Source organism: Euprymna scolopes, chromosome 5 (genome assembly GCF_053919585.1).
Source record: "Euprymna scolopes isolate OS-2025 chromosome 5, ASM5391958v1, whole genome shotgun sequence".
Taxonomy (NCBI): Eukaryota; Metazoa; Mollusca; class Cephalopoda; order Sepiida; family Sepiolidae; genus Euprymna; species Euprymna scolopes.
In genome coordinates, this window is record NC_136486.1 from 97723795 (window position 1) to 97738636 (window position 14842).

At 30.1% G+C, this 14842-nt stretch overlaps 1 protein-coding gene across 2 annotated transcripts in view; it reads left to right on the forward strand.

Moving 5' to 3' along the window:
* Positions 1-8505: 8505 nt before the first annotated feature.
* Positions 8506-14842, forward strand: part of LOC145276931 (cytochrome P450 2H1-like) — a 70097-nt gene continuing 63760 nt past the window's right edge. For both annotated transcript variants that reach the window (XR_013868056.1, XM_080128407.1), the window contains exon 1: positions 8506-8660. The gene's annotated coding sequence lies outside the window, so the exon portion shown is untranslated. The remainder of the gene's footprint in view (positions 8661-14842) is intronic.

Sequence of the window (14842 nt, forward strand, 5' to 3'; positions counted from 1 at the left end):
CATCACATACAAAACAAACACAACAAAACAAACATAAATATAACATACAAAACATACACAACAAAACAAACATAAATATAACATACGAAACACACACTACATAATAACACAAACATAACATACAAAACATACACAACAAAACCAATATAAATATAAAATACAAAACCTACACAACAAACCAAACATAAACATTACATAAAAACGTACACAACAAAACAAATATAAACATAACATACAAAACATACACAACAAAACAAACATAAATATAACATACGAAACACACACTACATAATAACACAAACATAACATACAAAACATACACAACAAAACCAATATAAATATAAAATACAAAACCTACACAACAAACCAAACATAAACATTACATAAAAACGTACATAACAAAACAAATATAAACATAACATACAAAAAATATACAACAAAAAAAACTTAACATTACATACAAAACGTACAAAACAAATATAAACATAGCATACAGAACATACACAACAAAACCAATATAAATATAAAATACAAAACATACACAACAAAACAAACATAAAAATTTCATAAAAACGTACACAAAAAACAAATATAAACATAACATACAAAACATACACAGCAAAACAAATATAAACATAACATACAAAACATACACAACAAAACAAACATAAATATAACATACAAAACGTGCACAACAAAACAAACATACACATAACATACAATACATAACAAACCAAACATAAACTTAACATACAAAGCATACACAACAAAACAAACATAAATATCACATACAAAACATACACAACAGAACAAATATATACAATACATACAAAACATAACAAAGCAAATATAAACATAACATACAAAACACACACAACAAAACAAACATAAATATAACATACAAAACATACACAACAAAACAAACATAAACATAACATACAAAACATACACAACAAAACAAATATAAACATTACATAAAAACATACACAACAAACAAATATAAACATAACATACAAAACGTACACAACAAAACAAATATAAACATAACATACAAAACATACACAACAAAACAAACATAAATATAACATACAAAACGTGCACAGCAAAACAAATATAAACATAACATACAAAACATACACAACAAAACAAACATAAATATAACATACAAAACATACACAACAAAACAAATATAAACATAACATACAAAACATACACAACAAAACAAATATAAACATTACATACAAAACATACACAACAAAACAAATATAAACATACATAACACAAAATATACAACAAAAATATTACATACACAACATAAAAATAACATTCACTGCATAAAAATAACATTCTCAATATGCACAATATAAAGATGATATACTTATCATTAGGGCTGTGACAATATTCTCTTTCAAATATGCTCTATATTCTTTTTATATGCCGGGAATATTCTTTAAGAATATGCTCGAGAATATGCTTTTTTTTACACGGGAATATTCTTTTTTTAAAAAGAATATGCTTTTTTGCATAGGAATATTCTTTTTAAAAAGAATATGCTGCTTTGAGACGGAATATTCTCTTTGGCTACCGTATATTTATTTTTATAAATCGCATATTTTCACTGTACTTCAAGCGAATATATTTATGCTAGGTACCTTAGATTTACGTTTGCAATAATATTAACCCTTTCGATTCCAATGGGCCGATATATCGGCCATGGGGATTTAAGGTAAAAGAAGACCTACAGATATTTCGGCCATACTATAGTATTTTAATAGAACGGGTATAGTTCAGTAGTTGGTAATTTTGCAATGTTAGGGTCGAAAGGGGTAATTATTTGTTTTTTTATAAATTCTATTGATGATTTTGTAAAAGCTTCAGTTAATGTCGAAAACGCAAGAAAATATATAGAAAAAACGCTTATTTTTATGCTATAAATACTTCTTACAATTAAACACTATCAAGCTTAAACAAATATTTTATTCATTGCATTTTATAATTAAATGCGTTAAGTTCTCAAAATTGAAACTTCTGCGGTTGTCTGCTAAAACGGTCATATACTGTGAAAAAACTCGTTCCACGTCGCATGAGACTACTGGGGCATATTTCAAGCTGGCCATTTCTTCGGCACTTAAAACTTTTAAATGATCTATGTCATCCAAATTTCCTTCATTTTTAAAAGCCTTCCCACTAATAAGTGCATCGAGACGTTTTAAAGTAGCAAAACCTTTGTTCTTTGAAATGACATTCTTCAGCTTTTTACGAAATTGGGAGTCATCCATCTCCTCAAGTGTCATTTCGACCTCTCTAATTAATTCAATAGATTTTGAAAGACTCAGCCCTTTAGTCTCCAACGTTGCAATATTTTTTTGTTAAAATGGAAAAACTGTTGGCGATAAAGCCGAGATCAAATGGCAGTGATTCCTCATCCAACAGTTTTTTGGACTCCAATATACTTTGGGCCCTCTGTTGAATCTAGAGACATTATGACAGGAGTAATTTCGGGCAAATGTTTGGCGTAATAATGCGCTGAATCTAACCACGTACCCCATCTTGTTACAATGGGACTCGGTGGAAGGGGCACTCCTAGGGCTAGTTCCCTGAACTTTTCGATCCGATTGGGTGCTTTTAAAAATATACTTTTTACAGTTGAAATCAGTTTATTTACTTTTGGGTGCGCCTGCCTGACTAATTCCGCAACCCTGTGCAAGCCATGGGCCAAACAAGTAACGTGCACCATTTTCGGGTATAAAACCTGAAGAGCATTCATAGCTTTGGACATATATGCAGCTGCATCAGTGGTTGCAAGGAGCACATTATTATAAAGGACTTGCTGCGGCCACAAAAACTGCAACAATCGTTAAAAAAAGCAGCAATTGTAGAATTAACTTTTGGCAGACATGTAATATTTCCCAAATAGCACTTGCTGCGTTCCTCTTCTACCCCAAGAATGCCAAACACAAAGCAAGCAATAAAACGCTGCTCTACATCAGTGGTTTCATCAATCGAGACCCACAGTTTCATTCCAGCAGCTTTTTCTCTGAGTGACTTCACTTTTGCTTCGTACACTTCACTAACGTAATATTTTCTTAGGGTAGTCTGATTTGGAATATTTCTATGTGTGTACCTATGAAGAAAGTCTTTGAACACATTATTGCTCAGTTTATGAAACGGAATATCCGCTGCAATCAACGCTTTGCATAAGTCAGCGTTGAACAAATTATTCGTACTGGCTCCTAAATCAGTTGCTGCAGTAGGAACTTCGCCTAACGTTGCCGTGTAGGTCTTTTTTGCCAGATGTGCGTTGGTTTTTAAATGCTGCTTTGTTAGAGGTTTTTTACAACTTTTGATCTGTAAAAATAAAAGTCAATTATTTAATGGTAATATATACATTTAAAGGAAGGGTGGAAAAAGTTATTTGAAGCCGATTAACATTTATTAATTAACGTAAAAAGTACATAAAATAAATTGTAAATTTCAACGTTCAATCAAAGTTTAATACAGCTAGATTTACGGTTATAGAATTTCAAAAACAAAACTACTATAACAACGCCAATCTACTAGTCAACTATATTGCAAATTTTATGTATTAAAGTTTGTTCCTACCTGGATATTGCAGTATTTGCAGGTTAAGCAATTGCCAGTTAACTGGTAATCTTCAAATTCATCGGCATATCTTACCATCCGTTCAGCAGGAGTGCTAATTATTTTCGGCATTTTTTGTTTAGTTTTTTTAGATCTTGTAAATTCGTCCTGGGTACTAACACGCTTTGAGTATCTACAAGGACGAGATGTCTGTACATATTTATATGTATGCCTATAATATCACTCTTTTTCAACAGACCAAATTTTAGTCCTTTTTTATGTAAATTCACATCTGTTAGGGTTATACCACGTTTAATTCATCTAAAAAAAAATGAATAAATTAAAAACTCTTATCCAAATATTTTCTTTCAGCATATTTTTGGCAAAACAAAACTTATTCCATAAATATTTTGCATATTCTTTTTTAAAAAGCATATTCTTTTTTTAAGGAATATGCTTTTTATCAAAAGAATATTCTCTAACCCAATACATGTAAAGAATTGTTTTTTATTAAAGAATATTCTTGACATTACCCTACTGATTAATGTATATACTGTTTATATACTGTGAACAATTGAACACTCTATGGAACTTAAATATTTTATTTATTGCATTTTATAATTAAATTAGTCTTTAAATTATCAAAATTAAAGCTTCTTTGGTTGTCCGCTAAAATAGCCTTATAATGAAAAAAAAAACTCGTTCCGATCGTAGGAGATTACTGGACCATATTTAAACCTGGCTATTTTTTTCGATACAAATTGTAGTTACAATCCTTTGGACACTACGGGGCCGATACATCGGCCCTGGAGACCTAGGGCAAAAAGGATACGCGGATATTTCGTCCCTAATATAATCCTCTAATAGAATGGCTCTCATTAGGAACCAAAGGTTATTGTAAATTCACAACTACGACGGTTTTACCATGTTTAATTTAATTTATATAAAAAAGAAAACTTCGTAAAATTAAGACTCGTATGCAAATATTTATTTCAACATATTTTCGGCACAACTTATTCCATAAATATTTTGCATATTCTTTTTTTTTAAGAGAATAGGCTTTTTGTTAAAGGAATATTCTTTAAAAAAAAAAAAAGAATATGCTTTTTGTTAAAAGAATATTCTCTAACGAAATATATGCAAAGAATATTCTTTTGTAAAAGAATATGCTTGTCACAGCCCTACTTATCATACACGACATAAATAACACAAACACAACTTACACGACATAAATACAACATGCTCAATATACACAACTAAAATGACGGATATAACATACATAGCACAAACAGGAAGTACAAAGCATACATGGCATAAACATAATATGCATTACATACACTACGTTAAGATGCCAATGTACACAACGTAAACGTAGCATATAGAACATAAAAATTACTTTCATAACCTACAAACATGAATATTACATGCATAACATAAACATGAAATACTGAGAGGGAGATTAGCGATCGCTTGAAATCTTAAATACAGGGCATACCGATGAAATTTTCCAGGGTGTTGGGAATCAACTCTTCTTAAAACAATGCTTAAATGGGAGCTAGTTCTGGTTAAAGCTTTTTCAGCACTATAATTGTAATACTGTCAGGGTACGTTGCTTTATTGGAATCAAGGTTTTTGATTAGCTTGGCAACATCACGCACAGATATTCGTTTGTCGCATAGCTGTTTTCTGATACAGGAGGAAATAGGAGAGGTCGGCGGCCTTGGTCGCATAGGGTAAAATTAGCTGCAAAGTTCTTGGCTAGAGTTTGGCTTTGTCAGATGCTGACGAGATTACCTCAGGTCCATTATTGATAGTTGGGATATAGCCCACGCTTCTGTTCAGAATACTGTTTGCTAAAACTGGTGGGAACCAAGCCGCTGCTCAGCTACTTTGGACTTGAATGATTGACTTTTTTACAGTGGTTGTTGGCAATCCTGTAAGCGGCTTTAGTCTCAGTACATCTGTTACGTTGGAAGTAATGGAAAAGGTGATTTCTGTGCGCAATGCAGCAGCACATTCCGGAGAGAACCACGGCTGGCTGTTAGGTTTTTGCTAGAATTTTTTCGAGGGTATAAAACGGTCTATACCTATAATTAACCATTCCGTCAAGTGTGATACTATAGAGTATGCATCCTTTTTAAATATGGAAGGCAGAGGTATAGCTGGTATAAATGAACGGAATCTATTCCAGTCAGTCTTAGAGTATCGATATACTGTACAATGAAGAGGTACGTCTGAGGACTTATTACATTTCGTTTTTATCTTAACTGATACAACAAAGTGGTCGGAAGATCCAAATTGAGACAGAATAGGAGATGAACATAACTTAGGCAAGTTGTGAGGAAAAGATCTAGGACACTTGCATGTATATATATATAAAAAATAGTGGATACAAAAATATCGATATCAAATATAAGCAACAAAATACCAATAACTATAATAAAATTAAAAATAGAAGAAAAAGAACTATAATTTGGTATACGGCCCCATACAATCAGATGTTAAAAACAAAACTTGGCAAGAAATTTCTAGATCTTATTGAAAAACACTTTCCCGCAACCAACCCCTTGCACAAAATTTTTAATAAAAATACCGTAAAGTTATCCTACAGTTGTTGCGAAAATTTAGAGATGATAATTAAAGCACATAATAACAAAATATTAAATAAAAACAATGTAAACAACAACAAAATAAACAATAAAAAAGGTAGACACACTGACAAAAATAAAACTAAAACTAGCAGAAATAATAATAATAATAATAATAATAATAATAATAATAATAATAATAATAATAATAATAATAATAATAATAACCCAACCCCGGACAAGAACAACCATACTAGAAATAAAAATACTAATAACGAACAAGATAAATGCAACTGTAGACACCGCACACTTTGCCCACTAAAAATAAATGTCTAACCAAAAGCGTAGTTTACCAGGCGACAATATTTGCGAAAGAAAACCCGAATAACAAGAAATATTACGTAGGTATGATTCCTTAGATTTTAAAACTCAATATTATGACCACAAAAGTACATTCAACAATAAAAAACATTGTATGAAAACAACGCTAGCAAATAAATATTAGGAACTCAAGGAAAGCGGACATTCGCCGGTAGTCGAATGGAAAATAATAAGACAAGCTACCACGTGTAGGGACCTAGACGACCCATGTAGATTATGCCTTCATGAAAAATTTTCTATCCTGTACTTTAAAGAACTCCAACATCTATTAAACTGTAGAAGAGAAATAGCAAACAACTGTATTTACAAGATAAAATTTACTCTAGGATAGCGATACAAAATAGTTTTAAAACTAACAAAAACAATAGAAAATAAACAAATAAATAAATTAAATAAACATAAATATACATAAACGATCACACATATATGCATGTATATATATATGTATATATATGGCATATATGTATGTACATATATACATATATTTATATATAAATTAAGAAAAAAAATCCTAACCTAGATTTCAAACAGATCAAGAAACTAGATATCCAGGCTAAATAGAGCACACAAAGGAAAAGGTCAACCAGAGGTCAAATAGGCCTTTGTCCGATAAGTGCATGCTCATTGTCTGATAAGGGCGCGGTGGATACTAGAAAGCTGATTGGCTAACTAAAATCTCAATAGAAGATGCGTATATAAAAACGACAAACAACCACAAAATTCGCGCATAAGCCTGAAGAGTCCTAGAGTGGATGAAACGCGGAATATTCAGTGTTGCTTAATCGCCACATATATTTTATAACTTACTAACTAGCTCTGCCTACGTATTGAGCGCTTTTGAAGTAAATACTTAAAGTTTGCGCATAAATCTATACTTTCGTATATTAATTTTATGTGAGTAAATTAAGTAGTTATATATATATATATATATATATATATATATATATAGCACATAAAAAGGTAATGACGTAACAATTACCCACTAATATGGCATCGAGAAGCCCCATCAGAAGCTACTGCATGATCCAGATCCATTCATCAAATGGCAATACAGCAGCCCCAGTACTTTGGACCTGCTGATAGAACTGACACCTTAGTGGTTAAACCAAGGTTAGCGTCAGTCCAGATAAAATGTTTACCTCAAGCAGCCTTACTAGTTACATGGCCACAAGGATAGACATAGAAACAGAAAATTTCCGATATCTCAGGCGACTGTTCACGCAAAATACTGCCAACCTAGAATACAACTCTTTCTTCTCCCTTTGTCAGAAAAACCACTCATTAAAAATGAGGACTGAGAGACAAATAAGGAAAAGCGAGGATAACGGGAGCTGCCGATAACGCATCCACAATGCATTGTCTTTATATTAATAGATATTTATCGTTTTATCACTAGCAATGAAAAATAAAGTGTAAAAAAAAAAACAATCAACAGAATTGTTTTTGACATCGGAAAATCGGCATGATTTTTTTTTTTTTTTCATTCTGATACCAATTCTTATACTCCCAAAAAATTCGGATATTTTCGATTCCCGATTCTGATTTATCGTTACAACACTATTTGAAAATAAACCTATCCATAAAGGTTACTCCTGAGTCCTGTTGTATGTGGTTGTTGTGTTCTGCCACAACTCGGGCAACGCCAGGCGATCCTGCGAGTTGTATTAATAGATTACAGAATCGAGGTGGAATTGTGTTTTTGTAAGTGCTGAACAAGGTGCGTCATTATTGTATTCGTCCCGTGGGAGGAGAGAACGTGGGTGATGGTGGGGATGCACAGGCATTGGAGATGAATACCGGGAAGGGGAGGAGGGCGCTTTGTTTCTTTCTTTCTTTACTCAATACATCAAGTAGACGGCAGTCACTACTGCATCATCAGCGCTAGTAGAAAGGTTAATAACACACACACTCTCTCTCTCTCTCTCTCTCTCTCTCTCTCTCTCTCTCTCTCTCTCTCTCTCTCTCTCTCTCTCTATTATTCTTCTTCTCTTTTTCTGCTTAGTGACTTAACTTTACCTTGGCAACCGTATCTTTCGCTTTTTCCCTCGGACTCTTATTCAGCCAGCGGCGTGTCGTAGTACGTTCCGTAATAATTTCACTGCCGGATAGGTAAGCAGAAACACCTTAATTTGTTTATTTATCTCATGATTGTGTCGTGTATCGGCCGCTCTCATCACATTAGACCTACCTATTTAATTATTTAATTTAAATTTTCAAAACCAGAGATGGAAACTATTATATATATATATATATATATGATTAGTTTTTTTGGAAAAAGAATTCCAGCAGAGTGCTCAATTAAAAGGAAAATCCAAATTTTAAGAGCGTACTTATATTTTGTGTACAGAAAGTTGTTAGTTGAGACAGGTCATTGGTACCGTCGGTTTCATTGAACACTAAAACTAGAGTAGGACATTGTTTTCTTAGCCTTCTAGACAAACATTTTCCAAGAACACATAGACTACATAAACTTTTTAATAGAAACACGGTGAAAGTTAGTTACTCGACAGCTCCATCAATAAAGTCGATAATATCCAAAGAACCAAAAAAGATAGATAACGCAGGCTGCTCTTGCAGGACCAAAAATAGCTGTCCATTGGAGGGTAATTGTAAAGCTGAATCCCTTGTCTATGAGGCCACAGTAACGGAACAATCCACAAATATACCGGAAATATATATAGGTATGACAAAAGGCCAATTTAAACAAAGGTATTATGCACATATGAGCTCCTTTAGAGCTAAAACAAGGATGAATACAGCATTAGCTACCCGCGTGTGGGAGCTTAAAGAAAAAAATACACCCTTTTCCATAAAATGGAGAAAAATAGAGCATAGACCAGCCTACGTCCCGGAATTAAGTCAATGCTCACTCTGTAACGCAGAGAAATACTACATCCTCCGGTCCATTCATGACCCAAAAATAAAATGTTTAAATGTGAGGAGTGAAGCTTTGAAAAGTTGCATACATAGAAGGAAGGGTCTCCTAATAAATTGGATCAATGAAAAGAACAACACTTAGATGTCATTTTTATATATATATATATATATAAGGAAAAAAAATTGTAAATACATAAATAATTAGTCGGTAAACTTGGATTTTAATCGCAATTATATTATAGATTTTTAATTAATGTCATATATATATATATTATATTTTATAAATGTAATTTATAATCTATTTCGAATTTAAAACTATAGAAAAATATAATAATGTTAATAAACTAGGGAAATCACTTAGGATAGATAAATACTCACTTCCCCAAACCTTGAAAGATTTGGGTTTTTAAAAAATAATTTTTAAACGTATTTCGAAATTTTTAAACGTGATTCGATATAATTAAAAATATATTTTTTAAAACTTTAAACGTATTTTTGGAAATTTTTAAATGTTCGATATAATTAAACGAATTTTTAAGTTTTTAACCGATACCAATACAGATTTTAAAGTTTTTATACATAAGGAAAGAGATTTTAAAATTAAATGGGGTTCAAATTAAAATCGATTCATATATTAAAAAAAAACAACATTTTTTCGAAATTAGATCTTAAATTTAAATAATTCAAAGTTGAAAATTAGGTATTACATTACCCGATATATATATATATATATATATATATATATATATATATATATATATATATATATATATATATATATATATATATAGATAGATAAAAAAAAAAAAAAAAAAAAAAAAGGGGGGGGATTAAACAAAACGAGATTTGAACGTGGACTCGCGAGGTATATATACTTCACACTTCCGGTTATAAGATAGACGAATATTGGCTGAAGAGAGCTCGATAAGGATACCTTAAACGGGCCTTATTATCGGGCTTGAAACCGACGGTACCAATGACCTGTCTCAACTAACAACTTTCTGTACACAAAATATATATATATATATATATATATATATATATATTTAAATATATATATTTATATATATATATATATTTATATATATAAATATATATATTTATATATAAATATATATATATTTATATATAAATATATATATATATATACCCTTTCAGATAGATATAAATATGTATATATACGTATGTATGTATGTATGTATGTATGTATGTAAGCACACACACACGTATGTATGTATGTACATATATATACATATATATATATATATATATATATATATATATATATATAAGCAAAGAGTAACAGAAAAATATTTCATTCGCTATTTAATTTGAAATACGCGTCATAGAATTAAAACATAATCAAAACCTATCAAAATGCAATACTACAATTTATTTCAATGCATATGTAAGAATTTCAACATAATTTTTTTATGCAGTTAGTTTTTTAGTTATTTAAAATTAGATTCGCATAAAAAAATCAGTTGTTTTATTGTTCGTTCGGATATATTTTTAAGTGTGTTTTTCTTTAATTTTGTACGAAAAAAGTCTTTACTATACACATAGATTTGAAAAGTCTATTTCTGATCCTTCTTTATTTATCAGGATCGATCGATGCACGCACGTGTTCTGCCGCATTTTTCTTGTAAACATTTATATAGGTTGTTACGTCTTATAAGAGTTGTTACCGGAGATCGCCGACTGGAGAAAAAAACAACAAAAAAAACGGCCGGGTGCCCTGAAGTTCCAGTGGCAACACGTCTCAGATTTCCAGCTCCTAGCACTCTCTGCTTGTTTCGATCACCGTTGCAAATCCCTTTGCTTTCTCGCAACAGCCGTTTACTATTGCATTCTTATAGTAGTAGTAGTAGTAGTAGTAGTAGTAGTAGTAGTAGCCATTGTTGTTGTTGTTGTTGTTGTAGCCGTTTTATTTTGCTGAATATGCGCCGTTCGATTCGAAATTATTCGTTAATCTAAAACAAATCCTGGCTCAGTATATAATAATAATAATAATAATAATAATAATAATAATAATAATAATAATAATAATAATCTCTCTCTCACACACACACACACACACACACATACACACACACACACACACATACACACGCGCGCGCGCGCATATAAACACATGTCGTATAATTGGACGTTTGTTTATGCTTTAATTTTTGGTTTTAATCATCTTTTAAGTCTTTTTTTTTTTTTTTTTTTTTACTTAAACTATCATTCCGGCAGTGGCTTTTATTGTAATCGAACTGAAGTATAGTTCTAGGATATTCAGCTATCCTCCCAGGCTTTACCTTAGTCCATTGTTAACCACCTGGCAGAGAATACAAACGGGGCTGCTCAGTTTTTATAGGCCAGAGTGCATTGATTTTACTGCTCTGGCTTCTCAAAATCACACTTGACCTTGTGTTTAATTAACTCCATAGCAATGATGATCATTGATCATGATGATCATGATGATCATGATACACGTTTTGAGATGAGTGCACGTATTTCTACGAAAGACATAGTCCGTCTATTTGTCAGTCAGTCACGCTATAATGTCATTTTCACTGCTAAACGCGTAGTTTGAATGGACGTTTTTTTAGAATATTCATTATTTTTTTCATTGTTATTGTTTACTTTCGTTTGTTATTTTTGTTATTACTAAAAGCTGAAAAGGAGAATTCAGTTTTAACCTTGGAATGGCTTGCACTTTACAAAAATAAAAATAAAAGATTAAAAAACAAGCAAAAAAACAAATTCACAAGTTCGAAAGATTCATCTGAAGAAAGTCGGGGGTTACATCGGTTGAAACCAGTGGCGTGCAGAGATCTCGTGATGATGCCCTGATGAGGCGGAGGCGCTGGCTGGGCCAACTTCTTAATTGTATGTTCCTAAATGCTCGAGTATAAGTCCTAGTACTAAGAGATATTATGAGAAAGGTATGTAGTTTGAATATGATTTAATCCCCTCCACACACACGAACAAAAAAAAATAGAAGATAAACTCGGGCGACCATCCCGTCGTCACTACCCTGCGAAACGTTCTGAACATAACGAAGACATGAATATACCAGTTCGAATAATTACAACAGTTCAAAAAAAAAAAAAAAAAAAATTAAATTAATACTATAAAAATATAAAAATAAATAAATACTAATTTTGTTTAATTTCAATGTAATAAACTGTTCCTACATTTATTTGCCTCCTCACGAGGGAAAATTTTGACAAAAAGGTCTGTATTTAATGCGGGTAAAATCCAGCTACCACGAAAAGGTGAGGTGCGCTCTGGATTAGAACACAGAAAAAAAGCTAACTTGCCTCAAGGATTCTTTCTTCACTGACCGAAAGCAGAACATGTTATTTTAACTATTAAATTGATCGAATTTTATGTTGAGCCGATGTCACTCTGTTTACCTTGTAATTAGTTACGTTGCTATTTGCGTTTTAATTCTTTCCCCCCGTCTCTCTCTCTCTCTCTCTCTCTCTATATATATATATATATATATATATACATATATATATATATATATATATATATATATATATATATATATATATATATATATATATATATATATGGCGATTAAGCTACACTGAGTATTTCGCGTTTCATCCACTGTAGGACTCTTCAGTTCAAGCCTTAAGCCTGAAGAGTCCTACAATGGATGAAACGCGGAATACTCAGTGCAACTTAATCGCCATATATATTTTATAAATTACTAACTAGCTCTACCTACGTATTGAGCAGTTTGGAAGTAAATACTTAAGTTTACGCATAAATCTATACTTTCGTATATTAATTTTATGTGAGTAAATTAAGTAGCTATATATATATATATATATATATATATATATATATATATATATATATATATATATATATATATAGTGCTTTCAAAGTAATACACAAACAAACCCTAGGGGCCCCTTTCACTAACACACTCATCATGAGTTAATCGTGGGTTGAAAGATGCAAAAAGACGAATTAAATTGTTACCCAAGATAAATTACTCGGAGATATTCGAAAAAAAGGAAAGAAAAGGTGAACAGGAATTCGTGTAGAATATATATATACAATAATATAAAATATATATATACAATAATATAAAATATATATATACAATAATATGAAATATATATATACAATAATATAAAATATATATATACAATAATATGAAATATATATATATATACATACAATAATATGAAATATATATATACAATAATATAAAATATATATATACAATAATATAAAATATATATATACAATAATATGAAATATATATATACAATAATATAAAATATATATATACAATAATATGAAATATATATATATACAATAATATGAAATATATATATACAATAATATAAAATATATATATATATACAATAATATAAAATATATATATACAATAATATAAAATATATATATACAATAATATGAAATATATATATACAATAATATGAAATATATATATATACAATAATATAAAATATATATATATACAATAATATGAAATATATATATACAATAATATAAAATATATATATACAATAATATAATATATATATATACAATAATATAAAATATATATATACAATAATATAAAATATATATACAATAATATAAAATAAATATATACAATAATATAAAATATGTATATACAATAATATGAAATATATATATATACAATAATATGAAATATATATATATACAATAATATAAAATATATATACAATAATATGAAATATATATATATATATAATAATATGAAATATATATATATACAATAATATGAAATATATATATACAATAATATAAAATATATATATACAATAATATAAAATATATATATACAATAATATAAAATATATACACTTGTGCCCGATATTATTCATACCCCTCGGTTCTTTGAGATTTCTATAAGAATATTGCTCAAACCAGAAGGTAGACAATATTAAAGGGATTTCAAACAATAAATCAAGCATAAGCATTTAATTTAAACTCAACAAATAAATAAATTATGCAAGTTTGAAACATTATACAAAGAAAAACAATAATGGCACTAGTTCAAAATTATTCATACCTCTCTTACTAATAGTCAATAGCATGCCTTTTATTCTTAATAATTGCCTGTAACCGTTTTGGATATTTATCAACAAGGTTTTTACAAGCATCAACACTGATTTTTGACCATTCTTCAATGCAGTAGTTCTCCAAATCCCTCAAATTTCTAGGTTTCCGCTTTTTAACCTCAGTTTTCAATATGTGCCAGAGGTTTTCAATAGGGTTAAGGTCGGGACTCTGGCTAGGCCATTCCAAAACATTAATTTGATTATCCTCAAACCATTTCTTGACTATTTTGGCAGTATGTTTTGGATCATTATCCTGTTGAAGGACCCAGTTTGGTCCTAAATCGA